Genomic DNA, 18,427 nt, shown 5'->3' with positions numbered 1-18,427 from the left:
TGATGTGTGCTTCGTAGTATAATAATGAAAACCGGTTATATATTAGACACCTTATTTTTTCAGCTGACTGAAATCAAAATTTGATACAAAACTACGAACTGCAATCGCAAGATCACATAAGAAATTTCATTTATCCAAACCATTGCGTTTTTAGACTACCGTGCTTACAGCCATGCTAAAAAAAAAAAGACCAATAAACGATCAAGCCCTTGTCTGATTTGTTTCCAAATTATGATACAGATCGGAATTTTAAATGCTAATTCAGTGCACAAAATTTTCTAGCTTTAACATTTTTTTTTTTGTAGTAATGGTATTTTCTTATTCTTAGACAACTGTACAAACAGACTTTCTCTGAAAACATTTCATTCAAGTTACGATAGAAATCTATAACTTAAGTCTAAATGCCACATACCAAATTTCATCCATCCAGCCCATAGTGTTTTATGAATTGTCGTGTTTGTCAACAAACTATCAAAAATTCCAAAAAAAAAAATTTTTTTTTTCCCTCCTTGGATATATACTCGTTTAAAACGTTGAGATGCATGAAAATCTCGAGATTGAATAGTTAGAGATTACAATATTTTCTCTTTATATTGTTACGAAATTTCCGGGTTCGTTTGGATAGTGGGAGTTATATGGTGTGGAGAACGCTGAATCAGCAGGCTGCAGTAGGAAATAAAACAACGACGTTTATTTACACGAAGACACACAGGACAGCACAAAGGCGACAACTATATACAGCACAAAAGACGATTATCTTCAGCCGAGACGTGCAGCATACAACCAGACTCTACTGCAGACAGTAGAGCACAGCTTAGTTCAGCACTAGCTTCATTCCGTCGTTGCTCCGCTTTTCTCTGGAAGGCCAGTTCTTTAGCGTCGACTCCGACTACTCTCCGATCTGGTTCACGACCGCTCAATTCACGACGACTCCCCGGCAGCTGCAGCTCCTTTTATTGGTCTCAGGAGGCGGGGCTAGAAGCCTCTCAACTAATCAGGAACGTTCGAGGCATATCTCGGTTCCTACTGGACTGATCGGGAAGATTCTCGATGTTTCTATTTTGTCGCCAATCTCTGGGACTTCCTATGGAACCCACTATGCTGGGAAGCCGCATCACAGATTCGTAACAATACTTCGTTTACGAGAAAGTAAAAAAGTTCATATTTTGATGATTTATCTCCATAAAGTTTAAAAATAAATGTTATAAGTTTTCTGATTTGTTAGCTCTCTTACCAGACATGTATCTATGGTAATTGGCACTCGAAGCATGTTAAAATTTTAACCCCCCCCTCAAGTTATAAACATCAACAAAGTAAAAAATGTTGCAAAATTTAAGTAAAAAATTTGAGTAAATTTTGGCAAAGGTTCATTCAGAAAACACTTGATCCGTGGAAGACATGGCGTTTTGCTGATATCCATCAAATTCATTGAGTTTTAATATTTATCGAGAAAATTAATTTTAAAAAATAGAGTATCCAGACATGGGAAATTTAAAACATGGAAATTAATCAAGTGAGACAGGTTCCAGATTCGAAACTTAATTCCACCGAAGAATCAACGTGTGTGAGAGCTGGCGCCCAATAAATCTAGTATTGAATATTAAACAATCTCCCGCTGATGGGGATGTCGTCACCATTACAGACTAAAATTTAGTAACATAATCCCTCAGTCGCACTTTTATTGTTTCAAAACAAGCCATAAATATAACTAAACTAAACTATCAAAATAATGATGTTTAATTTTTCAACGATTGCAATTATTTCTAAGAGTATGTAATGAAAGCTTATAAACCAGTTAACAGCTACGCTACTTGAGCAATATCTTTTGTATTGTGGTCATGTTACTGGGCTACGAACCACAAGATCCCAGGTTCTATCCTCGCTCATTCCAATTTACCACATTGGTGACCTCGGACGATGAACCTTCGTACAGTTATTGTGGCGTCATTTACCCACAGCAACCAAAGTCGTCAGATTCACTTGACGCAGAAATCCAAAGTTGTCATACTAACGTGACACAGTAACACAAAGTCATCAGACTCACTTGCCCTAACGGCGCTACTCAAATGGGTAGAGACTCACTGGCTAATACATCACCACTCAACAGCCATATCGTTCGACTCACTGGAGGGAGAGTACTGTGGTGAACCTTATAAGGCAGATAACAGCTACAAAACACGAGTAATTACTTTTGTCTTGTTACTCGGTTGTGAACCACAAGGGCCCAGGTTCTATCCTCGCTCGTAACAATCCACTACAAGTAAATAAAACAAATATAAAATTTTACCATAAGTAATTTGATAATTTTTCTTTCTTACATTTAGCTTTTATTTTCTATTTATTCGTTGTCGCATTACAGGGCCAAAGAAGGCGAGTGACAAATAGGCCTCTCTTGGATTAAAAAATTGGATAGTTTGAAACAAGGGGTTACATTTCATATAAGATATACTTAGTGACGAAGTGAAAGCAACACGAATTTTTCGCATTCCATGCCTTGTTACAAATTAAAATGTGTAACTTGCATCTGCGACATGTTACTAGATAGATTTCTGTCCTGGTGGGACGCAATATCATGCTTTCCTTTAAAAATTATAAATGTATTGAATGAACATAAAATCTATCAATATCATAATAAAGTGACATGAAAACTTCGAAAATGAATGATCTGCAAAGACGATACTTTTATTTCGGCTGCAGCACTCCCTGCCTTAGTTCAATGCCTTATTTATTTCGTAACACTAGTCGGCCTTTTATTTCTGATAATTCATGAATTAAAATGATTCGTTAATCGCATTTCGACAAGAAAAAGTATTATTTTCTTTCGAAGTAATTAAGATGCGTGGAAATTAAATGCTTAGATTATTAAGGTCATATCCAGGAATAGCTAGTATTTGTGCTCAATGTTGGAGATAGTCGTTCGCCAAAGAACGAGGTTGAATGAACGTATATAGTAAGTGAATGAACTGAACCAATTAATATTGTGAACGAGTGTAGTAGATCTAGATATTTTGTTCCCGAACCACTATGTGGATCCAGCTATTTTCGTAAGCGAATTGTGTGGATACTGCTATTCTTGTTTGCGAACAACAAGAATAGAAGAAAGGTGCGTACAAGAAAGGTGAGAAGTTGATATTGTGAACAACTGTGTAGTAGATCCAGATATTTTTGTTCCTGAACCATTAAGTGGATCCAGTTATTTTTGTAAGCGAACTGTGTGATTGTTGTTGCTAAACTCCATGGCCTGACTTACTCAGACCAAATCCAAAAATCCGTTGACAAGAACAAAATCAAAAACGAGGAAGGGAGAAGAATAAATTTCTAGCCAAAGAAGTTCTAAACAGTCCAGAATATGTTCAGCAGAGGCCTGATGTTAGCAGCATTTCGGGAAAAGAGGGTAAGATTTTTCACTCTGAGAAAAGAAAAAACATTTAAGGTGGCCACTGGCAAGGCGCAATAGGCAAGTGTTGGTTTTTCTATCACAAGGAAGAATTAATGACTGGCCCGGCTTATTGGCTCTATATCAATCATGAGTAGGGGGAACCATCCAATTCTTCTTATTTAGGAATTTCGCCTGAGAGAGCAGTTCTAAGTATGTGAGCTCAGCTAAAGATGAAGTCGCTAGGCTGCTTCCTTTCTTTGCAAGCCTGTCTGCTATTTCGTTACCAAGTAGATCCATATAAGATAGGATCCACTGGAAATGAATATCATGTTGGAGTGAAATCAGCTTCAACTTCTGAAGAATAGACAAACTTGCTTTATCTCCAACATAGGTTCAATTGTTAAGGTGTTCCATTGAGCTGCGGCTATCAGTAAGAATCCAAAGGTTCTTATAATTATTGCTAGAAGTTCGCTTCTAAAAACGTAACAGAAGTCTGGATTTCGTTGGCCTAGAGCAAAACTAGATTGAGGAGTTACAATATAGATGCCACTACCTGCAAAATTGTCAATTTTGCTGCCATCAGTATACAATTTAATGTCACATTTAGGGATTTTATTAATGACTTCCAAGGCCAATTGTCTCAGGTGTTCTGACACATTTTCCTTTTTATTAATGGGAACAGGGAGGTTGAAATGAAAGTGAACCCTGGTAAGTTCTTCAGTTGGATTCATACAGGAGTGAAGAGAATGTGGCTCTACATTTTTAGGAATTACATTTTGAGACAAAACTTGACTAAAGGGACTATTTTTCTTGAGTCTCTGGAGGTTAGTCCTGTGGTGAATTGCATATAAGCCAGTAACAGCGCTTCTGCCCGAACAGCTGTTTTGGCAAAACCATATCGTTACTGGACTGCTAACCCAAAGGTCCCAGGTTCTATCCTCATGTGTCTCTTACCTCTTCATTGGTGACCTCGGACGCTGAACCTTCAACCTTCTGATCAGCTGTTGTGGCGCCATCTACCCGCAACTAAAGTCGCCAGACTCACGTGACGCAGCAACCCTAAGTCGCCAGACACACTTGGCGCATCGGCACATACAAACTCTCGCCATAACGCTTGGCGCTACTCAAATAAGGGTACGGCCCATTAAGACAACAGCTACTACTCAATACATCACCACTCAACGCCATATCGTTCGTCTCCCCTTCGCCTCACTGGAGGGAGAGTACTGTGGTGAATTGCATATAAGCCAGTAACAGCGCTTCTGCCCGAACAGCTGTTTTGGCAAAACCATATCGTTACTGGACTGCTAATCCAAAGATCCCAGGTTCTATCCTCACGCGTCTCATACCTCTTCAGTCCAATTACTTAAGTATTTTGAGGTGTTGTTTTGAATGCCATAACTGTAAAGTTTGTTGTAATATTTGATAAGGTTAGCATGTCTTCTAACATGGAGAGGTTTCAGGTCAGCTTCATTAAGGACAATATCTGAGGGGCAACTTCGTTTCAGACAAGTTATTATACGAGCTGCACTCAGCTGTACCTGTTCAAGTTTCTTCAAGTTGGAATCGGAGGCACAGCAATAAATTGGGAATCCATATTCAAGTAAAGGTCTGATGATAGCTAGATACGTAGTTCTAAGGGTAATCGCGTCAGCTCTCCAGTCTCTACCTGCGAATTGTGTGGATACTGCTATTCCTGTTTGCGAACGACTGTATAGCTTGCAAACCACTCAATTTGGTTTGCGGTTTGCCACAAGAAATGTGAGAAGGAAAAGGGAAATGGTGGGGTTGCAAATAGTTTTGCAAAAGAAGTTGGACAATTGACTTTGATAGATAAAGCGGTATTGTTGGAAGATTTTTCTCGGACATTTATGAATCTTCCCATCAATAGTCGTGAAATTGAGGAGGGTTGCATCATGGGGGAGGGAGGGGAGTCGTTTCCATTGGGATTACAGAATTGAAAGGGATTGCTCTTTGGAATTACTCCTTGAAATTATTGTTTCTAAGAGATTTCAGAATATTTTGATGAAAAGACGATTTATTGAAGCGGGATCAGAAAAAATATGAACAATTTTACAGACTGATGAAAATCTATTTTCAGAATATAATTGTTACGTTGTTAAAAATATGTTTGTAGAAAAAACGAGATTATAGGGAAGAGTTATTTAAAAGAATTCGAATTTTGCTTGTAAATCTATCTTTTAATAAAAATTATACACTTTAGGAATATTTCATATAATAGTGTTATAATAAAATATATAAAGTCACAATTTTTCTTTCTTTAATTTTATATGTTGCTTATTTTTTAAAAAAAATTTTTTGAAAAAAAAATGTGTCGATTGATTTTTCTTTAGTTACAAGCATTGCTAAAGGAATAAATTATTTATTGTCAAATGAAAACAATTATACCACTTTTTATACAAACGCAGAATAATATAAATTGATTCATTAGTTTTAATAAAATAGTTGGAAGCTTACTTTACACTGAAATAAAATATTCAAGCACAGTCTTTTCATTCTTTTAAACGAATAATATGTAGATATATATATGTGTAAAACATATTTTAGTAGACACATGGCCGAGAAGAAGAAACTTTTCCTTCCTCTCTTTATTTTTATCCGAGATGCATATTATGTACAAGAAGATATATATATATATATATATATATATATATATATATATATATATATATATATATATATATATATATATATATATATATATATATATATATATATATATATATATTATTTTAATTAAGAATTTTCAGAATGAATGGAATTAGAATACCTCTTTTCCATAATTTGAAAAATTTATTATAACATTTGTTACTAATCAAAAAGATCTAAGAATTTATTCTTAAATGTAATGTAAACACTATATCAAAAGAATGTTTTTTTTTAATTTCTCATACAATACATTTTATATATATATGTATTTTGGCACTCTATGTGCTAGACTGTTTGATCTACAGCTGCCGCATTTCGCACATATATACCTCAGAGGGGGGAAATGCCTCGGAACGATTTTCTTAGAAATTTATATTATAATTTTTACTAACTAAACATCAAGCGGTATTTAAAAAATTTCAGTTATAACTTTTGAAAATATTACAGTACATAAAAGATTCCAAACCCTTTAAAAAATTTTTTTAAATGATTTTTTAATAATATAAATTTAATAGCTTTGCAAATTTTCATTATTTTTTGATATTTTTTTAAATAGTTTTTTTTTTTTTTTTGCCCAATTTTTAACAATAGATTACCTAGTTGCCCTGAACATCAGGATGTTTTCGTCTTCACGAGATGTTTTCAATTGTTGGAAATATTTAATCACGAGATGTTTTCCATTGTTGGGAACTAAGGATGAAGGACTTCGTTTAATATCATTATTATTTACAAGATAAATAAAAAAGTAAAATTAAACTATCACGAAAGTTAAATGATAAATGAACCGAGTGATTATATTTCAATAGCGCTATGCTGTCATGGGATTAGTCTCAATTATAGAGGTTCATGCCCACAATGAAGAGAACATATATATTAAAATAAATAGACCTTTAATATTTATGACAATTTGATGCTTAAAAATGGTTTGTTGACAGAGTAACAGACATGAAGTTATGTCAAAGAAATGTAATTGAAATTAAACACAACCAATATTAAAAGTAGACTAACTTGCCATCAAAGGCTCTGGTCTAGATTACGAAATACATGAGGCGATACTAAAATCTTCAAATTGTAAACAAATTTTAATGGCCACTTTGATTCAATGTAAAAGCGATATTTATAAATATCATTTGTTTCAGAAGATGAATTTTTAAAAAAGGATATAAAACATATGTTTTAGAAATATTTTTATTTTGTAATTCAAATAATCTATTTTAAAAATACGAAAATTCTAATTCTTCTCTAAAAAAATTAAAAATGTAGAGATGTGAAAAAAAGAAAATAAAAAGTAGCAAATGTCATTATAGTTTATATTATAACAAAATAATTTTTTTATCACTATTACGTCACTTCATCCGAATGATCAACTTATTTATAATCTTAGCGATTTTCATGAAATTTTTTATGTGTATTTGGTAGGTATGAGAATAGGTCGTAAAGTATATTTCACAACTCTAGGTAATTGGGGTGTTCCTATCCACGTTCACTGTACGATGAGGAGACCAACGCTTGCTTGAAATCATCGCCACTGTGGCGTAATGTTGAAAGAATCCAGCTAAAAATAAACACGCGCGTCCAAATGCTTACAAGATCCATCTGCTGACACATTCTCGGACCATTAGTCGGATATCGGCGATGGAACAGTTGCTGTCTAATAAAATACTGGATGCATAAGATTGCCCATTAATTTCTGCACATCGTTGATTCGCAAAATGCTCTCATTGGCCGCATATTTCCCGAAGTACGCACACAACACATAGATCATGCGTGGCTGGCAGAAAGAGCCATTTTGGCAGCAAAATATGTGGACTTCGACGATTTAAACTTCAAGATACAGCAGTCGTTGCCAGGCGACTTGGTATCATACAAGATCGATACAATCTGCGATGCTAACGAAGCTGTAAATTACCCAACAGAGTTTTTGAACTCACTGGATTTGCCAGGCATGCCACCACACCTTCTACGACTGAAGTTGGATCTCCGGTTATTTTACTTCGAAATTTGAACCCACCCTAGCTGTGCATAGAGATGCATAATCCACGATTTTTTGAATAACAAATAATATTGCTATTGTTATTTTTAAATATGCGTTCCAAATATCTGTTATTTCAATCATATTATTAATTAAAAATATTACTTAATATTAAATATAAAATTTATTAATTGTAATTAATACTTAATTTACTAATTTAATTAACGTGTGATTGAATTAATTTATCTGTTTCAGCTTACTTCTTAAATTTTTTTTCAAAACTATTTATTTAATTTATTTATTAGAGTGAACCATTTTCTGGAAAAGATGAGTTAAAAATGTATGTCATTTCTTTAAAATGTTTACTTTAGTCCTATATTCTACCAATAGATGGCGCCAGCAGTAAACAGAGTAATCAAAGTCAATCATGTCACGAGCAATTAAAAATGATCTGTATGGAATAGCGCATCATCAAATACGAATATCGGTCACTCCCGTAAAGTGGAGCGGTGACTTCGCACTTTCCAGTGAAGCCTCGCATTTTCCGGTGAAATCACCGTTCCGATAAATTTCAGTGATATGCAATTCAATGATACGATACGATAATTCCAATAACCGGTCCGTTCACTTTTCAATCCAATCACAGATTTCTTTCGAGAGCTTCCATTGGACAGATCTTATCGATTCTTACTTTCCAGTAAAGTCACCGCTCCGGCAAATTTCAGTGATATCGTATCGATTGTTACTTTCTATCGTTATCCAAAACCTGTAATCGAAATATCATCAGTAAGATCGTATCAAGGATTTGAATCACATCCCTCTTTGAAAAGTATTGATCACTTGTATTTGTGACTTTTTGATATTGGTTACGTAATAACCGCTCTGAAAATATTCGTCATCCCTAGCTGTGCAATGACACGCGATTGATCATTAAAAAATTGATGAAAAACGTTATCGTAGCCACTATTTTGAATGGTAAATTCCGAGCCGAAAATGTTTTGCTGCCACGAATTCCGATGATTCCAGACGTGCCAATTGAATTCAAACACGTTCAATTTCCTATTAGATTGGCATTCGCAATGACAATCAATAAGTCGCAAGGCCAAACGATGTCTGTTTGCGGCTTAGATTTGGGCACACCATGTTTTTCACACGTGGCATGTTCTCGCGTGGGCAAACTATGGAGCTTATTTGTGTTGGCTAAAGACAGACTGCGAAAAAATATCGTACGCTCAATTGCTCTTCGAAATGAATATTGATTTTCTTTATTTCGTTTTTATACTTTAGGACAAAAAATATATTACTTTTTTCACTTTACGTTTAACTTTTAAGAGATGAAACAATGTATATGTTCGGTATGTTAATAAAATACATTGTATTGAGAAAATGAATGGTTGGTGTTTTTTTTGTTTTTGTCGGCGATCATCATCTACAGCGCTCCATTCCTCTTTCTGTCATAGATCCCAACCCCACACACTTACAATGCATTCGTTAACAACCAAAATATTCAATAGAAATAATTTATATGGTAGAACAACGTTTGCCGGGTAATATATATATATATATATATATATATATATATATATATATATATATATATATATATATATATATATATATATATATATTATATATATATATATATATATATATATATATATATATATATATATATATATATATATATATATATATATATATATATATATATATATATATATATATATATATATATATATATATATATATATATATTAGATGGAAAACTCTGAACAGAGGATATATCAGTGTGTTATTGTCAACTCTATCAATAAAGTATTTCTTTGCTTTATGATAATATCCTTGGAGCATTTTTCGGGAAATGATTTTTTTTATTAATGAGATATGATAAATAATATTATAAAAGAAATCTGTAAATTTATGTACACATTCTAATTTTTTGCATGTTTTGTATAATTTAGAGCTTTTGATTATTTTCTTTTTGTGAATCCATTCCTTATATAAAATTTTTTTAGAAAATTGAAATCTGCTATCGCAAATTTCAAATTATCGTGTGCGAACAATTTGTTTGACAATACGAAATCTTGAGAGTCAAAACAGAATGCTTAAATAATCGTTCTTTCATGAAATGGATTGATAAATTGAAACATCAAAATCATATTGAAGAAAAGGGATTGAACTTCGTACCATAATCATTCTGCGAATTTATTTTTTAGTAAAACTGTTAGATGGTTTTGGTTAAGAAGTTAATCTGAAACGTTCGAGATTTGCAATATTTTTCGCATATTTATGGTCCCGATCAGAAAATATTCCTATCATTTATGAGTTCCAACAAATCATACTTTTTTTTTTCTGCCTACGCAATTTACAGCTTCAGAAACCTCTAACCAAAACAACATTATTGTTTCACATGATAAAAGAAATGACAAATACGTCTTGAAGGCTTTAGTTACTAAATAATATAATCTTTTGTTTTCGGTGTACTGAAAATTACATTTTTTTAGTTTTGGTTTTTGAGAAACGAAAGATTTCTTGCGAAACGAGGTTGCTTTCCCATTACATTTCCATCAAAATCTGCCACATTTTTACGACAGTATTTTCAGAAATTATGTAATCGAAAATGTGAAATTAATTTTTAAAAAAGATTTCTGAGATTGATGTCAAATGCATCCAAATGCAGTTCCTTTTCATTTAATAAAGCTGAAAGTTTTATGCGCAACGTTACGGAGATATAAGACTGAAGTCGAATGATCTTGGTACATTCTATTTATCTCCGAAATTAAGACTTTTCTACCCTTTTCTAAAAAAGAAATGCAATTTTATTTTGAAATAATAATTAATAGCTGCTTTTTGGAATAGCAGACCACTTTCTGAAAGCGAAAGCGATATTAAATAAAAAGAAAGCATTTAGTTTCGTTTTTTTTATCAAAATGTTTTGAATGAATACCTTAATTTCTTTTATTATGACAAATTTTTAATTTATATTTGCCAAATTTTACAAAAAAATTACTTATTTTCAAGAGCTGAAAGGTAAAGCAGAAGTTTTTTACTTAATGAAAAAACGAAATAAACAGTCCTACCTTTCTCAAGTATCGGCAATTTAAATATGACGTCACTGCACATTACGTCCGGGCATCTGTAATGGCCGCCTTCATATGTGATGCGGATGAATCAAGATCAAAATGTTAATATATTTTATTTTTTTGCAGGCACAGAATTCTTAAGAAACATGTAGTTGCAAAAGAAATGTTCGATGATGTGAAAATATGTCCTGTAACTATTATTTTTGGTGTTTGTTGCAATTTTATGTTACTACAGTGGATATTTATTTATGTCTTTCGTGCAGTGCAATGAAGTATCGGTTATGTTTGGACTCCAAAACTTTGTGAAATTGTCAATTACAGTGCGCAAGTGAAGCACAAATTTTTTTGGAATACCCAGTACAAGGTAAGATGTTTGTTAATATATTAATATAGTGAAAGGTCATTGCCTACGATCGCGAAATAATTTCTGTAAAAATTTGATACCCCCTAGAAGTTTTGCATTTGTAGTCTACTTTCGAAGTTACTTTGATTCTCAAGCAAAGAATTTTTTGCGTTGCCGTTCAGTCATAGAATGATATCAATTAAAAATAATTGTTTTGTACATGAATGTAAATATCTGCAAAAATTACTTGACTATATTAGTATAAAAATACAAACAAATTGAATAATTTAGATTATTAATATTTCAAAGTATCTGTTAGGAAATTCTTACCATAACCTATCAGTGACATTCGATATGACAGCTTATTTATATCTGATAGAATTGTTAACAATGCTGTTTCTAAACACTTTTAAATTATTTAATAGTGATTGAAGATAGTTAAACTTCCTGATTTGATAATGAAGTATTTTCTGGTTGTGCAACTATTTAAAATTGATATATTTTTCGTTTTATGGATATTAAAATAAAATATTAGAAATAGAATATTTTGAAACTATAATGCAGTATTTTATTTTTCAAATCTTCATTTAAATTAAAATCAAGAAAAGATTTCTCTAATTAATTTATAAATTATAATTTAGAAGTAATGACCAAAGTTCTGCATTATTTTAAAAATCCATGCAAATATTTTTGCTAAAACTTTATATATAATTAAAAGCCTAAAATTCTGATTAAAGCATTAATTAAAAATTCTGCTGCTAGTGAAGTATTAAAAAAAATTCTATTTAATCACATGACATGCTATGGTCTCTGTGATAATTAAACTTATATCTACAGTAATATAATGCGCTTTCAAAATTTAATTTATTTAAAGTACTGATTGTTTACTTGATTTTAATTCTTCCCAGTAGTTGTCTGTTTTCTAAATTAAATTTTATAAGATAACTAAATAGTTTGAAGAAATTTTAAATATTCAAAACTTTTTGATAGCAAATTTCAATTAATTGCTTATATAAATTGTGAGTGGACTTTTAACATTTGCTGATACATATTCAAATTTACTATTTGTATGCTGAAACTGTCAGAGATCACTGCTATTTGTGAGAATGTGTAATGAAAATGTCATGTAATGCACACCAAATACGTTTATTTTTTGAACCAGGAATAAAATTTGTTTTAATGAATTTTTTTGCCTAAATTTGTCTTTTTTCATTTCTAATGTTTTGAAGTTTAATGTAATGTGATTATTATTAAATTGCCAACATTTCATAACTTGCTTATCCATGCATGTCATAAAGTCAGGTATGTGCTTGATTTAAAGGCTTTTTAACATTCATTTTGAAATCCACAAGATTGATTATAACTTATATTTTGTGATGTAAGAATATGTTTATTATTTGAAAAAATGTATTGTCTATTCTATTTTTTAGTAGATTTTAAAAAAAATATTTGTTTTGCTAACTTTAAAAAAATGAACTAAAATATTTATAAGATATTAATATTCAGTGTAGGTGTTTATATCGGGCCTCTTTTTAAAATTTGATTAAATTTTTTTTTTAAGAGAAACAAAATATTTGGTTTAAATAAGAGTCGAGAGCTTTTAGTTATATTTTACCAAACTATATTACTATAACTGCCCTTTTTTGTTTCTTTCATTACTTTTGGAATACAAGAATGAAAGTGTGCAATGTCAGAAGACTTGCATAAATTCATAAGTTGTATAGTTTTCTCTTTATACTGCAAATATTTTTCCGTTTTAGACTAAAACAGTAATGCAAAATTCCGAAACAAAAAAAAAATTAAAAAATCAAAAGGAAAATGAATTCAAAATAAAAATAGTTGCTGAAATTTTTTTTTTTCTTTGCTTAAACAATTATGCAAAATCAATGTCGGAAACTGGCCATATTATTTAAGCATTAGAATTTATTGTTAATTTTTCTATATAATTACAATAAAACTAATATTTTATAAATTATATATAAAGCTTTATTCAAATTCATGAGCAAATTACTAATATAGAAACTGTTACCTCAGACTCAAATTATCAGAAAAGTAAATGACAGTTGCATACTTGATCTCTCATGGCATGACAGGAGTTTTCAAAGAGGAATGTATTCTAACTGCAAGGCAAGGCCCCTCCCCCAAGAAAAAAAATAATAATTAAAATAAGAAAAAATTATTTCAAGGAATTTTATAAGAAAAATATTCAAATTTGTTAATTTTTTGAATTTTTTTAGATCAAAATAATTTTTAACTTATAACTTATTTATTTTGATAATTTTTTTTCACTACTTCTTGTTATTAAAATTCACATGTACTGATATGCAGACTTTATGCGCTTTTGTATGTTCCATTTATTACTAATTTTTATATTGCAAATTTACTGTAAAATCTCTAATTGGAATTTGTATTTTATTTTTGCTTATTGTAATTTCTTAAAATATATAGTTTCTAATTTTTGAAATGTTTCCATATTAATGAAAAAATTATCTTGAAAAACTACTCCTTTATAAAATTTATTTAATCCAAATTTCAAAATTTCCCTGTATATTTGATGGGTGGATTTATTTTTAAATATTTTTTATATAATATAATCATATCTCGAGAAATGAATTCTGATGTAATTTTTAGCAGTTTTACAGGATTAATATTTCAGATATATAAAACTTCTTATTTACATATCTTAATAATAATTATTGACAAGAATGAATTCAATTGTTAATCATATTATCTATATTTTTTTCAATAAAAAAATGAAACAGAATTAAAAAAAAAAAAAAAACCAAGGTGTTATAAAAAATGTAGAAAAATTACATTCTAAAATATTAAATTATTATTAAAAAAAATTATTTCTGATATTGTCAATGAAGATTTGTTATAGTGATCCATTGCTTTAAGACAGTAGTTCAAATCCATTTGGTATAGTCTTCATTAAATTACAGCATAGGGCTTGGATTTTTTTTCCCTTGTTAAGTGTCCTATTTTTTTTACACAATTTTGGATATCCATTGAAAGTGCATAAAATATACTTTAAGCAGTTTAGGCATTTGAACTTTATAGATAAATTGAATATTGAAAATGAAAAATACAGAAATTGTATAAGTGCCAACTGCCATATTAAAGTTTTATTAACTTGATCTGCTAAATGTTAATTGCTTTGCTAGATTACATATTTATTTTTGAGATGCATACTTATATTGCAAGGATGAACAAAATTATTACAATGGTGAAACTTTCATGGAGCGTAATAGTTCTTTTCAGATAATTATTCAAAGCTTAAAAAATTTTATATTCTGTTTGAAGTTCATTATATTCTTCTAATCCTGCTTCATTTGAAAAACAGGGATTCTTATGAATATTTATTATTCCATTTGATAATTGAATAGGAAGTAAAAAAATTTAAATTTCAATTAAATTTATATATTTTTCTTTCACTGCAACATTATTTTTCAATTTTATTATATGGGAATTAGCAGAAATGAAATAGCAAAATTTCAATAGAAAGTATTGTAAAACTACGGATGTTTTATTTTGGATTTATTTTGAAATTTTGTTTTACATTAAGTCACAAAAGTAATTGCAAGTTGCATGTAACAGAATCCTATAGTCTGTATATAACTAGATTTATCATTATTTCATATAATTACAAGACTGCAATTTTTTCTAGCAGTAATTTTGATCACCATGACAATAATTATCCAAATGACTTCCTCTTATAAGTAAGATAAAGATTCTTAAAAACAGATTTTAATTTTATACAGTATCTGCATTTTCCAAATTTCAATCTAAGGCATAATAGGTACTGGAGTATGGTTCCCAAATTAGTGTAGCAAGTGGGGATTTCATTTCTTATCTTATGTCATTAATAATAACATGTGTGTACATAACATAATATTTAAAGAAATTGCATTATAAAACTAAAATTATTCATTGGAATATGTGAAATTTTTTTACATTATAAAAATTAGATGCAATACTTTAGAAGCTTATTTTAAAAGGATAATTCAAATTAATTTTTACCGTGAATTAATTACTTAAAAGTGAAAAGTGGAGCATTTTACTCAAAATGAGATAAATCTGAGAAATTTTTCAGCCAGGGGCAAATGAATTTCAAATTATTCTGTTTTATTGAATAAATTTGGCCTTTTCAACTTAATCCTTTGCTGTGTTTTATTTTCAATGATTTTGGAGTCGCATTTTTTGCATATATTTAGATCATCTCTTATCTCTCTCTCTCTCTTTTTTTTCATTTTATATTTTGGGCTCTTAAATGTCAAAATTCTTTTATCTTGAAGTTTTCAAACATTTACATATGGTAATGTGCAACTTTATTTTTGACATTTACAATACAGATATCAAAAATTCATCTAAAAAAATTGCATAAACTGCAAATACTAGGAAATATCAATTAAATTGAAAGAAAATGAAGATTGTATTTTTTTCAGAATTTCTTTTAAAGTGATAATGCCTAATTTAGATGTTTAATCGTTACTTCATAGTTTCAATTTAAGATTCAGGACATTTCTGCTTTGACAATTGTATTTAATTGTAAGTAGTTCTCAAGAAGTTGTAATTATCAACCTTCTTTTAACTCATTGACTTGCTTGGAATTCTACCAAGTAAAGAATTGTGTTCCTTACAATCCATTTTTCTGATGAATTTGCATTTTTGTATATTGGATTTGTGCTGACTTTGATTTATATTTTTAAATGTTTTTGATTGAGTTCAGAACTGGGTGGCTGAAACATTTCTAACAAAATTTTTGTAGGTTGAAATCTAAGTTTTTTTTTTTTTTTTTTGCCGACCATACTGTGCGAGATTGTGAATCTGATGCTTTTATATTAATTTGATAAAGAATATTTGCTGTGTATGTTGACAGCTTATACATTTCCAAAATTCATTCTTGTTGACATGCCTATTGTATTTGATATATCAGTAAGCGTACGCAGATTGATACTTTTTTACGCTATATTTGTCGCAAAATTCATGGACTTGGAGATGTCAGAATGGTTACTGAGTACAGATTGCTCAATATAGATATTAAAAGATCAACTCATTTAGAATTCCACAAAGTAACGAATATGACTATTTATGCTTATTAGTGGTATCTTTATTCTTCTTTTTTTCTGAGAGATGATGCAAATGCTCTAACAATAATTTTTTTTTTCTTTCTTATAGAGGGACATATTTGTGTAACCCATTAAAATTTACTTTCCTTATAGCATTTATTTACTCTCTTTTAATTACTTTGTCAGTGATATCGCTCTTAAATCGTAGTGAATTAAAATGTGCTATGTTAATAATAGGAATGATAGACATTTAAAATGTTATAGTAGTTAGACCTTAAATTATTTCACCTTTTTAAGAAAAAAAGTGATATGATTTGAGAAACTAATTTGCATGTATGATATATTATCTTTAAAATTAAGATATTTTATAAAATGGCTAGATTTCCTGAATTTAAACTCAGGATACTCTAGATATTGGGGTTAGATATGAAGTGAGGTATATGTTGAAAACTGAAATTGTTTCCTCTATGCTGGAACATCATAAAAATTATCTTACTATCAGTTGGTTTAAATAATCCCCTCCCCTTCCCTTCTATTCTGAACAGTTTAAAATCGAGATAGATTTGTGACATTTTCTCTATCTTGGATCGTTTGCAGTGATGGCTTTTGTACAAGCGCTAAAGGCGTTTACTTCTCAAATCCTAGGAGGCCTAAAAAAATCTATTCGATGTATATAATTATATAAAAAAAATCTATTCGATGTATATAATTATATAAAAAAATGTATTCGATAATATGATTCGCTAATCTGGCGGCGAATTTACGACATTCGGTTGGGCTCTAAAACGGTTTTACGCCAATGATCTCATGCTGTCTAAGTCCTCACTGATAATTTGTTTGAAATGTTGTGTTTGGTTTAGCATTAACAGAATAATCCTTCAAAATTTTATCTACAAAAATGAATAGTAAAATATTATTTTAAAATATGAACTTCTTTCCTTCTGTTTCGAAAAGCAAACATTCAATATAATCCTTCTAATCTTTGCGCGGGAATTTCAGTTCTTTTGGAATGTTCGGCTGTTTTTGTTTGGTTTCATTTCACTATTCATCGACTCCTCCTACTGTAGACGTAGAATGCGTGAAGTCATAACGAATTATGGGTACTTACGGGTTTGTCAAATTTGACGTGAAACAACTTTTCTCAACCTCCAATTCACTGCACTTGAAACTGGCACTCTACAAGTTTATTGGACGTCTTTGATAGAGTAATTTTATCAGTTGTGAATTGTTAGACAGTTTGCAATGAGGAATAACTAATTGTCGTGATAGGTGATTTATTTTTGCAGAGCTACTGGAAATTTATGGAAGTTGGACTTCATTTGGGAATTAATGAACGGTGGAAAATAGTTTCAGAACTTTTCAAGGTTGAAATTATAGTGATTTGCTGAATAATTAAGAAAATGGAATAGATTCGTAGACTTGAAAATTTTGTTATAACTTTTCGTATGTTATGGGAGCCAGGAACCTGATTAAACCGTCTAGGGGCCTTTAGGCTGTGAAAGTCTCGGAATTTCAATTTTCCTTTAACTTGATATCAACTACACCAGGTATTTTTTTATAGACTTTAGTTCTCTGTATAAGCAGTTATCTGAAACAAATTCTAATAAAATGACAAAACAATTATTTGCCCTTTTTGTGAGATTGATTTCAGCATTTTCTTATATATATATAATATAAATCAAGATTCAATTAAAAAATAATAATTTTCTGAACATAATATAAATACTATTTAATTATGTCATCGGTTATTTTTTAAATTACGAAGTAAACTTTTTTTAGAGTTTTTAAACAACTTAATATAAAAATTGTAAAAGATATTTAATTGAGAATATAATAATTGTATTCTAGCGTTTAAACGATACCTAACTTTAATTTGAATCAGTTCGTCTGCAATATCTTTATAAATTAAAT

The 18,427-nt window shown here is 30.2% G+C and overlaps 1 protein-coding gene across 1 annotated transcript in view; it reads left to right on the top strand.

Annotated features, from left to right (window-relative positions):
* The first annotated feature begins 11,152 nt into the window (after positions 1 to 11,152).
* LOC129957532 (myocardin-related transcription factor A-like) overlaps positions 11,153 to 18,427 on the top strand; it is an 84,114-nt gene continuing 76,839 nt past the window's right edge. Inside the window, exon 1 of the mRNA XM_056069881.1 lies at positions 11,153 to 11,468. The gene's annotated coding sequence lies outside the window, so the exon portion shown is untranslated. The remainder of the gene's footprint in view (positions 11,469 to 18,427) is intronic.

The sequence above is a fragment of the Argiope bruennichi genome, chromosome 11 (genome assembly GCF_947563725.1).
Source record: "Argiope bruennichi chromosome 11, qqArgBrue1.1, whole genome shotgun sequence".
NCBI lineage: Eukaryota > Metazoa > Arthropoda > Arachnida > Araneae > Araneidae > Argiope > Argiope bruennichi.
The sequence above is the reverse complement of the archived record's forward strand: the minus strand, read 5'-3'. Positions and strand labels throughout refer to the sequence as shown.